Here is a 19,608-nt window from a genome sequence, read left to right on the forward strand (position 1 = left end):
CTCTTTTTTTTCTTTTTCTTCTGCTAAGGCTGCACCTGGGGCTTATGGAAGTTCCGGGGTTAGGTACTGAATCAAAGCAGCAGCCACTGGCCTATGCCACAGCCACAGCCACACTGGATCTAAGCCACACCTGCAGTGTATGCTGTAGCTTGCAACAATGTCAGATCCTTAACCCACTGAGCAAGGCCGGGGATCAAACCCAAATGGATACTATGTCAGGTTCTTAACCTGCTGAGCTGCAATGGGAATGCCTACATATTTTAAATGAATCAACTGATTACTAATATAAACAAACAAATGCTTTCCCCTCTACTTGTATTTCAGTTGAATACTTGGAAAAAGTAAAAAAATTGATGAGCATTAAAAAAAAAAATCCCAACATCAATAAACACATATGTAACACAAAGTTTCTAAGAGAAATCATATTTTTGCTAAATAATTTTGCCAGATTGTCTTTTTTTCCCCTCAATTCAGCTGTCGATTAGAGTTACAAAGGACCTTAGAGACTGGGTCTTTCAGCAATTTCATTTAGAGATGAGGAAATCATTTGGCCTGGAAGATTCAGGAAGAGTATTCAGTCTGACTTGTATTAAAGAAGCAGTTTGTGGTAGAATTGGGCTGAAACATAGACCTACCTGTTTTTAAATTCAGAGCCTTTACCATGAAATCTTGAGCCATTTATTAATTTTTGTGTGTGTTTGCCATTGTTGTTGTTGTTAACAGAAGGACATGAATGAGTAGAGGATGACTTTCCTTTGATGCTGGGCGAGCCTCGTTTGATATTGTGTAGTTCCCTTGGCTATGCTTTAGTTGATTCTGGTTATGCCTTCCTAGGAATCTATTGTATGAGAAACCGAGACGCTTTCTTACAGGCAGCTTCATTCTAAGAAGGAGGGGGGAAAAGTATTTTTAGTTAGAGCCCAATCATAACATCTTAGCCTTCACATGAGGGACAGTTCTGAATTTAGCAAGATGCTTGACGTGTAGATGAGTCTGTGGGTTCCCCTTGTGGATGGAGGCTTGATCCTCTGAATAAACAGAAGGGACTGTTCCATGAAGGCTTTAGATGATATTAGAAAGAAGGCAGTTCCCTGGTACCACATTACGAGAACCTTACACTGATAGATGACCGTCTCTCCAAGTCCTCCACATTGGCAGCTCTGGCAGCTTGCATCAGCGCTCCGGGGAATCCTGGTACCCAGAGGCGGTAGAACTTAGCAGCCAGATGGCTGTTGCCCAAAGAGATTGCTCTGTCAGCAGGAGGAAGCAGTCCCTGCTGAGGGCAACTGCATGCAGCCAAAAGAACAGTGATGCTAAATGGGAGTGTTTATAATTCAGTAGAAAGAAAAAGTAGGAAAAGGCGGCTGGCATAGTGTCAGGTTTGATGGCATCTGTGAGATCTCCTGGAACCTCTCAGAAATACTTTGGATAGGAGTAGGAATAGAAGGAAATTACTGAAAACTAAAGCCCTCTAGTATCCAGTGGGCAAGATTTTCATGGGAATAAGTTAAGTTCATATTCTATACATGGCCAACGTTCATTCTTCTTTTGTAGTACCCAAATGAGACACCAAAGGGTCTTTCTTTCATTATTATATACTTTCATCAAAACTCTGAGGATGGTTATTTTTACTTAAAATGTACAAGTAGGAGTTCCCATTGTGGCTCAGCGGAAACAAATCTGACTAGCATCCATGAGGACGCAGGTTCAATCCCTGGCCTCAATCAGTGGGTTAAGGACCTGGCATTGCTGTGAGTTGTGGTGTAGGTCACAGACGCAGCTTGGATCCTGCATTGCTGTGGCTGTGGCGTAGGCCGGCAGCTACAACTCCGATTCAACCCCTAGCCTGGGAACTTCCATATGCTGCAAGTGTGGCCCTAAAAAGACAAAAAAAAAAAAAGTACAAGCATAATTTTTACCAAAAATCACTACAAATGAACAAAGCAGAGAAGATAAATATACTTTACACATTAAGCCTATCTATTCTTTAAAAGTGCAGAATTTACCAAAGCAAAATATCTCCTAGATTATAGCAGAGGTGAATTTATAAAAACTCACATCTCAATTTTTTTTTCTTGTATCAGCCTCTGAACCATTAAAACTTTTGGCTTAAACTTTGTTATGTCTATCTGTACACTGACTGCTATAAAAATAACATTGTAAGAAAAAAGTTAGTAAGAAAAATGAAAAGGTATAAAATAGAGAAGTGTAAGGAAGTGGGTCAGGAGATTTAAAAAATGATGAAAGTGACATAAGAAGGGCGAGTGGCTTGTTTCACCAAAAAGCTTTCCACATTAATCACCTATTGCTGTGTAGCAAGTCACCCCACGCCTTAGAAGCTTAAAAGAATGAAGATTGGAGTTCCCATCATGGCTCAGCAGTTAGTGAACCTTACTGGCACCTATGAGGATGCAGGTTCGATCCCTGGCCTTGCTCAGTGGGTTAAGGATCTGGCATTGCCCTGAGCTGTGGTGTGGATCACAGATGTGATTTGGATCTGGTGTTGCTGTGGCTGTGGCTGTGGCGTAGGCTGGAGGCCACAGGTCCCATTAGACCCCTAGCCTGTGAACCTCCCCATGCCACAGGCGTGGCCCTAAAAAGACAAAAAGACCAAAAAAAAAAATGAAGACTTAATGATTTCACAGTTTCCAGGGTCAGGCATCTCATGAGGGCTCTTCCTGGCTCAGCATCTCCTGTGAAGCTGCAATCAAGCTGTTGGTCCATCCTCAGTTATTTCCAGACCCAACTATGGCAGGATCCACCTGCAAGCTCTCTTCAGTGGCTGTGGCCTCAGTCCCTCACCACAGGCGACTTTTCACACAAATGTCTCATGACGCGGCAGGTGGTTCTCCTTAGAGACCGTGATCCAGGAGAAAGCAAGAGAGAACTGCCATAGGAGAAAATACAATTATTTTTGGTAACCTAAGAGATGGGAGCTACACAGAGTACAAATATCCGTCAGGGAGGGTCTCCGGGGCCCATTTTAGAGGCTGCCAATGTAGGTTTCTAAGATGGAAAACTTTGGATCATGGGTTAAGTGTTGTATCCATGAATTATTTCCCCTCACACTAGCACGCTCGTTGTGAAAATCACTCAGCTTTATTGGGAACGTCTCTGTTTCTAATTCCTTCATCTCTCTTCTGAACGATCATTGCCTCCTATGTGGTGTATCAGCTGCTCAGTTAGCAAACACATCAGGTCCTCTTCCACAGGATAACCAGTGATTTTTTTTTGAAATCCCACCAGATCATCCACTACCTGCAACGGCCACTCCTACTCTTGGTTTTCAAATCCTTCAGTGGATTTCTATTGCTCTTAGGACAGTAGACCATACGTGGCTTATATATTCTTAGATGCGCTGACCATAGGCCACTGTCTCCATCTCAAGGGACAGGAGCTCCCTGCAGGCTTGGTTTCATCCATATCATGCTAGCCTCTCAGCTTTCCTTGGCCTGCCTTTCTGATCCCACTATTGGCGTCCACACATAGTATTCTCTCTGCCTAGGGTGCTCTGTCTCCTTTCTCTGATGGCATATCCTCAACTCCTTTACTAGTGATCTTTTACATTTGCAAAGGGAAACTTTTCCAGCAGAACAGCACTTGTCTGGAAGATACCAAAACAAAATGCTTCCACAATAGGTGTAAGCAGCTGAAACTTGTAGAAGACAATGCAGTTTGAATGACCTTCATACACCAAACCCCTACAGGACCTGAGGACCCTTTACTGGTCAATAAACAATGAGGTGTGTCATACCCAAGCATGGATAGATCTTGAGTTCATTCATCCTCTTATCCAGAGAGAGAGTTTTCAGTCCTGACTTAGCACATGACCAAGAATACCCCTCCCTAGCTCTCAAAAACCCACATTTTTCCTTGTTTGTGAGTGACCTAGTGAATTTCTTCACTGCTTTGCATTCCCTTGCTTTGCAAGTTAGGAAGACTCAGCCTTGATCTTCTTTCTCTCTTTTTAAAACAAATTTTTTTTTGGAGTAGAATTGACTGACCATATTGTGTTAGTTTCAGGTGTAGAGCAAAATGAATCAGTTATGCATATATCCATTCCTCTTCAGATTCTCTTCCCACATAGGTCCCTACAGGGTATTGAGGAGATTTCCCTGTGCTATGTAGTAGTTCCCGTTACTCATCGGTTCCTTATGCAGTAGTGTGTATATGTCAACCCCAACCTCCCATTTTGTACCTCTCCCCACCATTTCCCCTTTGGAAACCATAACTTTGGTTTTGAAAACTTTGAGTCTGTGTCTGTTTTGTGAATAAGTTCTTTTGTATCATTTCTTATTAGATTCCACATGTTAGGGATCTCATACAACATTTGTCTTTCTCTGACTTACTTCTCTTAGTATAATAATCTCTAGGGCAATCCGTGTTGCTGCAGATGGCATTATCTCATTCTTTTTTATGGCTGTGTAATATTCCCATACATATGAGTGTGTGTGTTTTCCTCTCTCTTTTTTTAAGTTCCAGTGGTCTACCTTATATTCTCTAGCCCTTTACTTTAGAGCCCTCTCATTAGCAAACTATATGATGAGTATTTCTCTGCCTACTTGACCTCAAGTACCCAGGAGGTGGTGACCGTGGTTTCCATGATGCTGCCCAGCACTCAACGAAATGCCAGGACATAAATAGGCTCGCCACACACACCTGTTGAATGGAAGAGTACACAACTTTGAATGTTGTGACGTTGTCTTCTAACCCAGGAACTACATATTATACATTTATTCATTTCCATTTCCCCTGGTTTAGGTCTTAATTTTCAGGCAGCAACTGCCATTTTTTATTTAATTAAGCTCCATCTATCTTCACTGCTGTGCTTACCCGTTGCAAAAGGCACTTAATGATTTGGAGGTGATCTCTCCTCCTCTTCCCTCTGACGTGACCAGTAATGTGCTTGGCCCGCTGTGCAGTGCTGTCCCTGTATGCAGAAATTCTTTTCTGAAAAGCACAGGTGATCAGGTTACACCCTGCAGCCCAAGATCTGATTACTCTTATTAGAGTAGCCTGAAAAGTTACACATGTCATTAGAAGTCATTAAATTACTCCACTTGGCTCTCTGAAAGGGGGCTCTGGTATTTGACTCAGCGATCTTGCATGGCTGTAAAATCCACGTTTTGAACGTGCATTTTCTTGGGGCTGCATGTTCCTTGACAGGGTCTCTGTGTTTGTGCTCTGAAAGGGACTCTCGGTGATGAAAGTGGAACCCGAATCCGTGGATTCCAGTGGGAATTTATGGAAATCCAGGTCTTGGAATTAAGTGTGTGTGAGCATTGGCACAACCCAATTGTCTTCTCCACCCTTTCACTGCCCTCTCCTTTTTTGCTGTGTTCGAGCAATTTAATTCCGCCTCTAATTTTAATCTGTAAACCATATCCCCCCCTCCTGCAGTTGTAAAGCATGTGTTAGCACTTAACCAGCAGGAGGGGGTTGCCTAAGGTAAGAGGATTGATAGCATGGAACAGGCATCTTAAAAATGGCTTTGTGTGCCTTGGCGCCATTAGCTGAGGCTTCATGTGCCTGGGTCCAAGCTGTCTGTCCTGGGCTTAGAGACAGTCAGGCAGGGACTATAGCGGAATCTTTTATTCTTATGACTTTGGTGTTGATTTTCCAGAAAAATTTGCATGAGGAGGGGTGGCTTAAAGGACTCTGAAAGTATTCCCAGAAGGAGCTGGAAGAATGAGAGAATTTATCTGTAGAGGATGGGGGAGCAACTTGGAAAATGTGATGAAGACTGGTTAAAATCATATTGACTTGTGCTGCCTTCATGGATGGTAAACGAAAGGGTGTGGAAAAACACACCTTTGGCTGCTGGATGAGGGCTAGCTCTTCGTATCAGCTAGATCTGATAGCCTTAGAAATTAGGACAAATCTTTTTTATACCCAGGGTTATTCATGCCTTAAAGTCAAGGGAAAAGTTAGGTTTTAAAGTCAGCATACAGGATAAAAATTGTGTACAGCTACAACAACCCTTGAAACTCCTGAAAAATGCTTGGAAATTTCAAATCATACATTTCATTTGTGGAGAATGGTGGGGAAAAATTAAAACCATTCCCAAAATCTTTCCATCCTTTTTTTTCTTACTTGCATTATCTTTTCAAGTTAAATCGTGTTTATTGTTTACTAGAAGGAAGGCAACGCCCCAATGGTGGATTTCTGGGAATAAATATTTCATTGACTCAAAGATGCATCTGTTTTATACTTTAACATCTCTGAAACTGAGGTGTGTCTTATAATTGATGGCATTTTAAAATCATAATGGTCAGAGTTCTTTCTTTCTTTTCCTCTCTCCCTTCCTTCCTTTCTTCCTTCTTTCCTTCCTTCCTTCTGTTCCTTCTTTCTTTTTTCTCTTTTTCTTTTGTATAGTGATGGTTTGTCTGCCACTCCTGGTCTGCTTGCTAGATGCGAAGAAATATTGTAGTTCAATTTATATATGGTAAATTTACAAGTGAATGTTAGGAATCCATTCTGGAAGCTAGAAATAAATGCCACCGTTGTATGTGTAGTTTTCTGGGGGAAACCACCACAACAACAACAGCAACTACCTTTTAGCCAAGATTCAACTTTGACCCACAGCATCTGCTGTAAAGCCTTGTATGGTATGAATTCATCATAGAAGGCATGGCTTGCTAAGTGGCTATGTTTCAGGCTCATTCATTCACCCAGTGTTTGTTGAATTCTCATCATGTCTTTAGCATTGCTCGTGGTGCCAGGTTGAAGCAGCAACAAAACCAAGTAATTTTCTCTAACGAACAAGAAAAGTCAAGTCTCAAATCACTTAAATTATAGTGCCATCCTTTCAAATATGGCATCTGGGAGGACACACCTTGTTATCAGACCGTATCTTTATATTTCACTTAAATCCCAGTGAAACATAATTTGGGCTGAACTATTGTTTTGAAAGGATGGTACTTCCTGACTGATTTAGTGGGCTTTTTGCTCAAGTTCCCAAGGAAAAAAATAGGAAAGTGTCTGCCAAGTTTATGAATTAGTTCCCCTTGGGACAGATGTGTGCCCTTGGTCTGCTCAGTCACTAGTAGGGTGGTCACATGTTCAAAACAGGCAGTGTGATCAAGCATAGAAGTGAGAATTAGCAAAAACCAAAGAGAATCACACATTGTGTAGTATGAAGACAGTCCTTTCAGCATTATGGCCTCTGTTCTTTTCTTCATCAGTTAGGATTACCAAAGATAATTTGCATCTCCGTGCTTTAAATCTGAATTTTTAGGAGTGAAGCAGGATTTTACATCATATGTAATTTACCTGTTTCAACTGCATTTTTTTGGTGACTTCTCTTTTCAGATCCATTGCTCGTTGACCTCTTGAGGTGCTTAATGTTTCCTTATTGCTTTTTCTTTATGAAAATATATTTGGAAAAATTTTATATTCTAAGCATATTAAGTATGTGCCTTATTTATTTCTCATATTCTTTTCCATTTGGCCAGTTACCTTTTTTTTTCATGTTTTTAAAACAAAGTACAGTTAATTTACAATGTTGGAATTTACAACTAATTTACAAATGAGCTTAAAATGTATAGCGAAGTGATTTAGTTATACACACACACACACACACACACACACATAAAGGCTTCTAATTTATCTTCCCCACTGCTTTTTCATTGTATATTTTTTGATATGCTACAGATTGAAGTTTAAGTAGTCAAATCTTTCCTTTATTTTTTTCTTTTTCTTTCTTCTTTGATTGCATTTAAAATAGCGTTCAGTAATTCAAGATGAGTAAATCTTCAACTGCATTTACTTTAGAAAAAAAAATTGTAAAATGAAAATGAGCTCCTTAATGTACTTCAGTAAAACTTAAAAGTTGCTGTGAGGTTCCAGGTAAAATTTCATTTTTTTCCCACTTAGCTAATATCACATTTCCCACCAGAACAATCCATCTATTAAACATATTAGGACATTTTATTCAGAGTGCATTAAAGAGTTTTATAACATGATTACGTTTTCCAGAATATTTTTTTTTTTGAAAACCTGTGGAGAAAATAGATTGAACAGATGGCTGATTGTAGACAGAATGTTAGTTAGGCGATTATTAGAATAGTCCAAGGAAGAAGTATGGGTTTCTGAACTACATAGGAGAAATATATAGAAAAACTGGAATCTTGGCAAAATAGGAAGAAATGGGCATCTTTAGGACTTTGTGGTTATATCTGCAGGAACGAACAGACAGCAAGAGTCAGGAGCTTGCAGCGACGTCAAGATTTCTGGCTTTGGCTGCCTAGGCGATGAGAGTTGTTACTCCTTCGGGGAAAGATGATGAGTTTGATGTGGCTGTAGATGGATGAGGATCTATAGGAAGCACAGAAGACAGGTGTGCAGGTTTGGGATATCTTGACCGGGGAAAAGGACTATCAGAAACATCATAGCAGACATAGACATCATACAGGTGCCTGAGATCAGGTCAGAGATGGCAGAGCATAAAAAGAACCCCTGAAAGTGATGTGTCTCTAAAACAAAACAAAACAAAACAAAAGCCTGTCATGCTAGGTTAAGCAGATTAAGATGAGCATCTAACAGGACACTGCTCTTAGAAAGGCGGGAAGAAATTCAAATGAGAATAGGTTCACAACGTCAAGGGAGATGAGAGTTTCAGAAAGGAAGGGATGCCAACAGGGACGGACTCCAGGGACGCTCAAGCAGAATAATGGACAGAAAAGTGCGATCTGTTTTGGGCACCGTGGAATTTGCTAGTGGTTTGCTCAAGAGCAGTTTCATTAGAACCAGGCTATGCATGAGAGAGAGCGAGGAATGTTAGAAGCCGCCAAATGACAGACAGTTGAGGTGACACGAGGAAGTCATCAAATACAGAGGCTGCCTCGTGCTATTTCCAAAACCCCTGCTTGAAACGGGAGGAAACAAAGGGGATGACTGTTTGGGGGCATTTTCAGTTCTTGAAAATACACCATTCTTCAACTTGTCATTCTCTGGTTTACTTCAATCAACCTTAATTTTTTTTTCTTTTTTTTTTTGCTTTTTAGGGCCGCACTCCTGACACATGGAGGTTCACAGGCTGGGGGTCCAATTGGAGCTGTAGTCGCCAGCCTACACCACAGCTCACAGCAATGCCAGATCCCTAACCGACTGAGCAAGGCCAGGGATTGAACCCGCGTCCTCATGGATGCCAGTCAGGTTCCCCTCCACTGAGCCACAGGGGGAACTCCACTCAAACTTCTTGGCCTTAGGGAACCTCAGAGATTAAATTTTACCAAGTCTTGGCAGTGCAGTGGGTTAAACTGCTGGATTTTGCTGCCTTCCTTTCCCCTCTCTGAGTTCTGGAGGTCAGATGTGGTCTGAGGCCACACTTTAAGGAGGCTGTATTTTTCTTACCCTTCTTTTGTTTTCTCTTTGAAAAGAGAGAAAACTGAACTTGGCTACCCTTTAGGTGAAAAGAAGCAATCAAGTGAAACAGGAGAGGGGTATTCTGGAGGAAGACGTGTCCTGAGCAAGGAGGAGGCAGTAAAGGAACCACAGGATGGAAGAGCATCATGCGTAAACCTGGAATGAAGAAGCAGGGAGGATAGCTGGCTGGACTAAAGCTTCTCCATGAAAACCCCACAGTTCATCTCCCACAGACAAGCTGGTGGAGAGGAGCAGTTGAGGAAAAAGGAGAAGGTTTGGGCTAACTCCTGGTGGGGAGGGTGGGAAAGTGCCAGGTCAGAGTTCAGGAACCAAGGACCTGGAAGCCCACGGATAAGGACAAACACAAAACCATGCGATTGCGTGATTTTTATTCCCAGTCACACTGATGCTGAAGGCACAGTTGTTCGGGGGCTAAGAGAATGAGAAACTAGAGTAGGAGGAAGTGATAGGCAGGGAATAGCCGCCCGGTTTAGATGCCAGATGTGGTGAAATACTTTATGGTCATGGTGAGATTTAGAGCAGAGTCTCGGGAATGGGCTTTTGAAATGGGAGTTGAAGGTAACATGGAGGTGGAAAGGACTGGAAGTGGGAAGCATAACGTATTGGATAGGTTTCAAAAAAAAAAAATAAACATGGAAACCTTCCAGATGGTTCACACACAGACATTCAGTCACTACCATGACTAATAACACAACGATCTTTATCATTACAAATGGCAAGCTTAATTGTGATCAAGTTCAAAGACAACTGTACTATGTAAAATCCTAGAGCCAAACCCATTAAATAAATCAAATCATGATGGCACACGAGGCATTTCATGGGTGTGGTCCTGTCTCGTGACAGAGCTAAGGGCAGGGGACACACAAAGGGGGTGGGTAAAATTTCATCTTCAAGTTGGATTTAATGATGGAAATCCATTCTGCTCAATGAAGCTCAAAAGTATTCTACAAGGTCTATGGTTATATTTGCTTCCCTCCTTAGAAAATTCCATGACAAGAGTAAGTATTATTTAAGTCAATCTGATAGGAATGGAGTAGACACGGGTATTTTTAGATGTCCCAATAAAGGACCACAGATAATGAGGGAAACGTAGGGGACATTGGGAGATCCCTGTAAGTAAATAAATTGCTCTAAAGAGCCATCAGCACCAGGCAGGTTTGCCTGACTCCTGGAGGTGCAAGAATTGCCTCGGGTCATTGGGTGGGGGGGTGGGAGGAGGTCTGCATTCAGATTCACACCAAGGGCAGGAGTGTGAGAACCAATCCTTCTGCTGATTTGAATACACACCTTACCTGATACCAAGGAGGAGCTGCTACTCTCAGAAAGGAAGAGGCAGGCTTTTCCAACGCCACTCCCCTTGGAGGATAAAACTATAGCCCACCAGATCCTTGGGGCAGAGCCTCCTTGACTGCCCACTTGCATCTTTCACAAGCATCCTATCCTAAGAAATCTATTTCTTGCCTATCACTTTGTCTGTCACAGAATTCCTTCTGCTCAGAGACATGAAGAACCTGAACCTCAGTGAGTCCAGACACAGGGCTAGTGATTCTAATTTCAAACCGTGGGTTTAAGTCCCAATCTGAGTTTAGGCTTGGTTTGAGTCCCAGCACATGAGTTCAAGTCCCAGTCTGGGTTCTGGCTTGGGTTCAGGCCATTAGTGCTGTCAGTTTCACATCCACGCCCAGAGCAGCAGAAAGGTAAAATTGCCTGGTGAGTATGTCCCAATGTGACAAGGAAATTTGACACAAGATGCAGAGGGTGGATCTTATTTAGGGTTATTGTTTTAAGGGCATGGATATTGACGTACTTTTTCTCTTTCTTTTGGCACATGGAGTTCCCAGGCCAGGGATCAGATCTGAACCACAGTTTCGACCTCTGCCGAAACTGCAGCAACATGGGATCCTTAACCCACTCTGCCAGGCCCTTAACTCACTGTGGGGGGCCAGGGATAAACACTGCGTCCCAGTGCTCCAGAGCCCCCGCAGATCCTGCTGCGCAACAGCAGGAACTCCAGAAGTACTTCTTCAGGCTTTTTCACCCCCATAGGGAGATGTGCAAACTTTGAGGGTGATGCTATAGAGTCTATGAGCAAACTGGTTTACTGCTTTAAAGAAATACTCTATAACCTACAGAAGTGTAGGAAAGGATCATTCTTGCTTAAACCAGTGCCTTTTCATCAAACGCCGATCATATCAACTATGGGGCATAAACCTGAAGACTCTGCAGATGGGAAAAGTTTACGTAAAGAGCAGAATTCCTATGTTCAGCACCTCTTTCAAGGACGGCCTATCTCTCAATTGTGATTGCAAAATGCGGGGCCACAGTTGCATTCATTGTTCAGTGAGCTTGTCTACACAGTTCAACCCACCGACAGCAATGAATGTTGATTGTGACCTTTTAAGAAGGAATCTCTGCACAGGGAGGAGAAGGTCCTGCTGTGGTTTCCTGTCTTCAGCAAATCCGGAAAGCCATTGTGGAGCTGATGGTTGGCCATAGGGTACAATCAACGGTCGATGGTTTTGATTTGAATTCCAAACTCACCGACAGCGTTGAATGTTCACTGAAGCAACCTCTAAACTCAGAATTCCGCTGACTTTACAGTATCTGTGAGAATCTGAAAGGGGCGGGGAGGCGGGCGGGCGGGCGGGGGGGGGGGGGGGGGAAGGGGGGGGAAGGGGGGGAAGGGGGGGAAGGGGGGAAGGGGGGGAGGGGAGACAAAAACAACAGAGTAGCTGTAGTCATACATTTTATGCATTTTAAACCATTTCAAAAGAGTAAGAAAGAGGATGCATTGCATGATTCTTCCAGCCGAGTTTGGCAAGCCTCCACATCACACTGTGTGTGAGAGAAGGATTTTTTTTTTCATTGAGCTAAAAAAAAAAAAAAAAAAGATGCCTATTTTGGCATCATTCCAGAGATGAAATTATCTCACTGTTAATAACATGGAGAATTTGTTATTCAAAGTAGCTCTAGGTAACAAATCAAAACAATACCTTATAATGTAAATATGGTTCTGCTTATAGTAGGTAACCCTGACATATTTAGATTACACAAATTAAAATTTTCTTACACTTCCTAAAATCATATTAATGTTAGTCAGTGTTACCCTTTTATATTTAATTCTTTTTTTTCCCCAAATGGGGTTCTAAAATCAGTCTAATGTAACTATAACAAATAACAAACGAACAAGCCAACTTGACCATGTTGCTTAGTTTATGGCACAAAGATTTCATTAATACTGTGAAAGGTACAACCAAGGTATGCCTTAAAACCACCCATTTCCAATGTTTTTGATATGAAAATCCTCACACTGTTTTTTATTTACTTTTTGGTGTTCCTTTTCATAGCCCCTGTATCCAAGAGGGCTTTGTGATGTACACATTTTTAAATTACGGGAAACGGCAGTGCGTATATTCTTAGGACCCCCTTTCAATAATTTTCCGCCATCAGTTTTCAAACAGTCACTTCGCATGTATCAAAACCAGGGTAGAAAGCCACAACTTCACACACTTAGCTGGCATCCGATGTGGTTATAATTATCAGTGGGTGAGAAAACCCACAATTCGGAACGGTACCCTGCAGGCGACCATGGACTATTCAACGGAGACACCTGTTTTTGACATCTAAGTGAAATGGGGACAGTAAATTGTGATACAGTCTAATATTTCCCTCCGTTAAAATATTTTGTCACCCATTGTTTAACACCTTCTAGACAAACTGTTCGCAGGAGACTGATTGTTTTTTTTTCCTCTTTTAGGGGAAAAAGGGTTAGTCATCTCTGGAAAGTACATATTGAGGTGACAAATAGTCTTAGAATATAAACAGGGATGACTCTGCATTTTGCCGTGTTTAATTATTTTGAAATGAGCCCATTTTCCCTACAGAATAAAACGCCTTAGGAGAACAGGCTTTATCAGTAGCTATTTCTGTGCTGTTGCTGGAAAGACTATTGCCCTGGGACTGGGGACTCGGTTTGCGTTCTCGAGGATACCTGGAAGGACACCAGTCCTGTTCTCTTGCCTGTTCATCGAGATATTAGTGTCCGGTCAATATGTGCAACTATTCTCGATCACGCCTGTTCATCTCTCCGCATGTCTGCTAACATTTGTATAATAGGGATGCTATGAAAAAAAGAGTCTAAATCATGTATTTCGCATTAACATAAAACCGGTACTGGCCTACTAATGAGCCAAGCTGTAGGGCCCTTGGAATGAATAGCAATGCATAAGCTCATTCTCCGTTTCCCCAAATGGTTTCTTAGATGTCCTTAGCAGAATATAATGAACTTAAAATTCTTAAATACCCCTGATGGCTCAGCAGGTTAATGATCTGAGGACTTGGCGTTGTCCCTGCTGTGGCTTGGGTCACTGCAGTGGCGTGGGTTTGATTTCTGGCCCAGGAACGTCTGCCTGCCACAGGTAGGGCCAAAAAACAAAACGAAACACAACACCCTAAAATTCTTAAATATAAACGATTCACTTACAACAAGAAGAAATTCTATTAAATGTCCGAAACACATAAAACAGTAGTCAGAAATTCAGTAATTCACTCTTTCTTCTTTCCTTGGACTAAACTGGATAATGTCTCACAGTTATAGTTTGTTGAAGATAATACCTCACCTCCGAGCAGTTTAAATTTTCCACAACTGGAATAGGATCTCGTAGGTACCCTAAGTGTCAGAAAAGAGAATAAACTTTAGGGATCTATAGTTTCCATTATTTTTATTCCATACTCTGCTCTGTTGGCTCTGTTAGTTTCTCCCTAATTCAAACATGGCTTTCAATCACTATGTTCACTAATCCTATGTCTTCCATACCTTTATTTTCATGACTTAACCCTTGGCTGTAAAATATTTATCTTTAGAACATTGAGATTCAACCGTACTGAGGTTTTACAGTTCCTGTAAGAAAGGGCGTCGTGCCATTTTCGGGGGAACACGCTCTCATGGTTCCAGAATTTTAAGTGGAAGGCACAGATCTGAATTCTAGCCTAATTTTCCTTGAATGAAAACAGCCCCAAGCAAAAGGCCATTTATGGACAAATGCCTTCCTCTGCTTCTCACCTTAATTTTGGAGGGTTGTGTGGGTGGCATACAATCAACTTGTATCAAGGCCAGATTTATTTTAGCTTTGATTTCTCCATCCCTAGGCTTGTGAGAATATTAAATATTTCAGGGTTTTTTTTTTTTTTTTTTGCCACACCCATGGCATAAGGAAGGTCCTGAGCCGAGGATTGAATCCAAGATGCAGCTCTGACCTACGCCCACAGCTGTGGCACCTCCAGATCCTTAACCCACAGCACCAGGCCAGGGATCGAACCCACGCCTCTGTAGTGACCCAGACTGCTGCCACAGTCAGATTCCACACCCACTGCGCCACAGTGGGACCTCCCAGGATTTCAGTTTTTCTTAAGGTTAGTGGGTCATAAATAAACCAAAGCTGTTTCTTTGCTTTGAGCAAGAGGGTCACCGCATACATGAAATACGGCTTTTAAGCACAGCCAACGCTAACGTGAATTGACAGAGGAACACGAAGAGGTACCGGGATGTGCCTCCGTAAAAGGCCATAGGGATTTGGGATGCTCAACTTGTCTGTTTTCGGAATGGATTCTATATCCTGCCTGATGACCTGGGTTTAATTTAAGTGACTGCCCCTGCCAGTCCTTCCAGAGGGCAAGTGTGGGAAGTGGAGCATCTCCGTGTCCGTCTGCGGTCCTTTCCCTCGCCTGACGCCCTGACCTACATTTGAGCACGCGGGCTCTGAGCTGGACCCACGAACAGGAAGGAGGCGCTCCTACCGCCCGAGTTTCAGCCGTAGTTCTAGTTCGGGTGACCATTTCAGGGGCGGCTCACCTTCATGACTATTCAGAGTTTAATCAGCTTTAGTGTCCCCTTCCTGGACATGAATCGCTTCCAAAGAGAAAAAGTGAGCAAGGAGGCCTTAGAAGAACAGCCACGGCTGCCCCCCGCCCGGCCCCTTCCCCAACGCAAAGGACATCTCGCTCTCTGAAACCCCTAACCCAAGGGATGCTCGCTTAAATGCATTAGGGAGCCCCCGACCCCATCCTCCTGTCCTTTTCCATTTTCATAGAGGATGTCTTCCTTTCATGGCATCTCATGAAACGTTTCAGCACTGGCATTTTGACCTTACCAATTATACTGTTCAAGTGCCTATTACCGAGATGCTCATTCTGGGTAATTATAATTGTAATGATTGGGACTTGTGGCTACTGCAACAGAAAGAGTGGAAGCATCAAAGAGTCGGAGACTGACTCAATGCAGAGAGAGCCAAGATGAATGCTTGGACATGGTTCTTCACTGAGAAAGCAGAATAAGCCAGGGTGAGTCCTGCCAAAGCTTGGCTCAGACCAGACAGCTTTTCCTACTGAAACCCTGACACCCCAGAGGGGCCTATAATTTTGTTTTCCAACAGCTTCGTAATTACTGATAGCCCTTTCTCCTGTTGACGGCAAAGGGCCTGACACAATTTCTGGTTTCCTTCCCCAGTAAACTGTGGAAATGATTCTATGCTACTCAGTTTGGAAAACGTCTTTACAAATTTTTTTTTTTTTTTTTTGAGAAGGGAATACCTTTCCAGCACAACCTTTGTACTATTTGGCAAAGTTACTAGTAATGAGGGAAAAACATGATTGTTTTTTAATATACATACTAACGGGATTTATACATCTGAAACCCATATTGTATGTATGTTCCAAAATACACGGTAAGACATTTAAAAATATTTTTTCACAGGCAAATCAGGCCAACCAACACTTATGGAACCCTTATAATTTTACAAGAAAGTTGTATTTTCTGGAAAGATTTGGAAATCTACAGACTAGCTCTCTTTGTGATGTTTGTTTTTGGAAGTGTTCACAGACTTGTTTATGTGTCATTTCTTGAAAAACTATATACTACCTCAAATATTTACAGTTTGATCCAATAGAGAAGATTTCAAAAGAAAACTTCATAACTCCAAAATAAAGTGGAATTTCTCGGGCTGGGGATCGACCCTGGGCCACCGCAGCTACCCATGCTGCTGCAGTGACACCGCCAGATCCTTAACCCACTGCACCACAAGGGAACTCTCAAATGTTATTTTTAATAAAACCTACAATTATCAATATTTTTTTCTTATCCTTTCTTATGCTACCCATTTATTATCACAAGTTGGGTTAACATCATTTTTAATACAAACTATGTGTATGCATGTAAAGGTTTTCTCTGCATGCGAATCATAGCAATTTGAAAGATGTATCTTGTTAGAAAACACAGTATAAGAACTAAACAAAGACAAAAGAACCGGGTCATTGGACTGGTGTCTGCCCCTGACTGGCATGGTTACATAACCCCTCTGAGCTTTCACTCCCTCCCTAGATGAAATCTGGATAATAACATCATCCTCACATACACTAGTTCCATTTCTTTCTAATCCACCCTTTATAATAGATATTCTGCAAAGGAAAGCTCAATACCCTTTATTTAAGGGATGGAGATTTAAAACTAGGTCTCCTAAGACAGTCATGCTTCTTTCCTTCACAAGCTGCTGCTGGCTCACTTTTAAGATTAAAAAAATGAAAAAATTAGATTTCTAAAGAGCCTCAAAATGTTTCATTTTTTTCAAAGACCAGCACACTAACACTCCTGGTATAAGATCAGACCTCTGCTGTGTTGTTTTCTTACCTGGTAGGTGGTGCCGACTGACAGCAGGGAGAGCCCTTCCAGACAGGTGCTTCTCAAGATGCTCGATGTCGATTTAGAAGTTATAATTAATCTCCAATTCTCCTCAATTAGGAACCCTGGATTAACCTAAAGCATCTTTGTCTTAATCGCCAATGTTAACACAGACCGTGGAGAGCAGAGTGTGGTCAGGATAGATTTCCTGATCTCCTTTCAAATAGTTTCTTAGCCTTGAGTGTCTGTCATAAATTAAGTCAAAAAGTATGTCAGTCAGCTCTGCATAGAATAGTATTTCAAATTTCAATATTATTGTATATTTAAACATCAAGTCTTCATATTTTTGAGTGTTTCAAAGTTTGGCTATTGGCAAAACATGTCAGTTTCTTTGCTCTGAAATTTAGACTTCTTCCTGAAGCAAAAAAAAAAAAAAAAAAAGGAAAGAAAATATATACATTACTGCATTTTCCCCAAAATCATGAGCTTCTTTTGCAGTTATACTGAGCCAGCAAAATTATTCCTTTATGAATAATTAACTGCTTAAAGAATGAATTAACAAGAAAAAAATTTTAAACAGAAAAACCTTTTTGTTTTTTTACAGAAAAAGGCATAACGATAGTGTCGAGTTTGGAGGGTGGTGAATATCGTGAAAAATTCAAATTCTCATTGGAAGATAGTTTTTTTTTTTTTCATAATGAAGAACCATTATGTCAATAGTACAACCATTGTGACTTTGACAAACTGTGCCAATGTATCTTCAGCAGTGTTTATTTTTAGCAAAAAGTATAATGCTTGTCATCTAAGACTTTGCAAGAATGGTCGAATAAACCTTCTGTTGGAAAGAATAGACCTGTTGACTGCTATTCAAAATAATTAAAAAAAATTAATCCCCAGTGGACACTACTGTGTTAGTAACTCAACCTATCTTATCATGGTTTATTATTAATCATGGAAATCAATCTTCAAAAATTAAAACCAATATGTGTATTACAGAAAATACACATTTTTCTAGGAAACACACAAGTTTTTAAAAAGATATAGACCTCATGCTTATACAGGTTATTTAAAATTTGTCAGTGAAGGAGACCAGATATGCATAATCAAACACACACAGACCTTTTTTGGTTGTTTTTTATGTAAAACAATCAAATACTACTTTTTTATTGTATCAGGATATTATAAACTGGGCGATTACCACCATATTTTTAGAATACTGATAACATCTTTCTGATTGTCCATACTCCATTCAAAATAAAATCTACAACCTTGAGTCTCTCATGTTTTTTGACTTCATACTCCATTAACTATGTGATTAGAATACCTTACTATTTTTGGAAGATATTGTGAATGCATTTCTGGCTTCATACAGGCATCTGTTCTTTCAATCAACAGGATACCAAAAGTTTTTTAAATCAACTTTTGTGAAACAACATATGTAATACAATTTTCTTTCCCATGAATGTCTAGTAAGTTCTGACTTCGCAGCAACAAAAATTGTTTGAATGATTAGGATGGTGCAAGGGAGGTGAAAAAATAGTAAACAAAAATATATTTTAACATATGATCTGTGAGAACTAAAAAAGAATTTTTGATGTAAAAGTAGTTATAAGAGTTTCTAGGGGTCCATTCGGCATAGACTTTTTAAAATAAATGAAATCAGCAGAACTTGATAATTTTTAAGTATAACGCAGCACCTCTATTATTTCTTGTAGCTTTAATATTATATAAAATATTATATTTGGAAAATAGGGAAGTTTATAAAATGTTTCATATCAAGATCTGATATGCATTATGTGGATTTGGGTTGACTTCGTCAAAATTACTTTTATAAGAATTTATCCTGGGAGTTCCCATCGTGGCTCAGCGGTAAGAAACCAGACGAGGATCCATGAGGATGCAAGCTGGATCCCTGGCCTCCCTCAGTGGGTTAAGGATCTGGCGTTGCTGTGAGCTGTGGTGTAGGTCGCAGATACGGCTCAGATTTGGTGCTGCTGTGGCTGTGGTGTAGGCCAGCAGCCATAGCTCTGATTTGACCCCTAGCCTGGGAACTTCCACAGGCCACCAGTGCTGCCCTAAAAAAAAAAAAAGGAATTTATCCTTAAGGGTGAATATAATCTAACACAGACTTGGATATGCAAGAACCTTATCTGGACTTTAATTTATCAGTAGTAGAAACCAGAGTTTCTCTCTACCTGTGGGCTGAGAAAGGATTTCAACCAAACATCAAGAGTCCATTAAATATCACATTGCTCAATAACTCTTATGAAAATGAAATACCTTAGCACAAGTTATTTATCAAATAGATGCCATATGATATGTTTGGAGAGTCTAAAGGATTTAGGCATTGGTTTTGATTAATGACCTCTTCTATACATGAGGTTCTATGGTTTGTATTTTTTAATCCTGTTTTTATTTTCATTAGCCAAAAAGAATAATTATATAGACCTTAAGTAATAGTTCCTCCATTCTACGCTTTAAAAGAACAGGAGTTCCCATTGTGGTGCAGTGGAAATGAATCCCACTAGTATCCATTAAGATGTGGGTTT

The 19,608-nt window shown here is 40.9% G+C and overlaps 1 long non-coding RNA gene across 1 annotated transcript in view; it reads right to left on the reverse strand.

Moving 5' to 3' along the window:
• Positions 1-13,138: 13,138 nt before the first annotated feature.
• Positions 13,139-19,608, reverse strand: part of LOC125112541 (uncharacterized) — an 80,091-nt gene continuing 73,621 nt past the window's right edge. The window contains exons 3-4 of the long non-coding RNA XR_007131172.1: positions 17,069-17,474; positions 13,139-14,056 (exon numbers count right to left, since the gene is read on the reverse strand). This is a non-coding gene — a long non-coding RNA (uncharacterized LOC125112541). The remainder of the gene's footprint in view (positions 14,057-17,068; positions 17,475-19,608) is intronic.

Source organism: Phacochoerus africanus, chromosome 12 (assembly GCF_016906955.1).
Source record: "Phacochoerus africanus isolate WHEZ1 chromosome 12, ROS_Pafr_v1, whole genome shotgun sequence".
Lineage (NCBI taxonomy): Eukaryota > Metazoa > Chordata > Mammalia > Artiodactyla > Suidae > Phacochoerus > Phacochoerus africanus.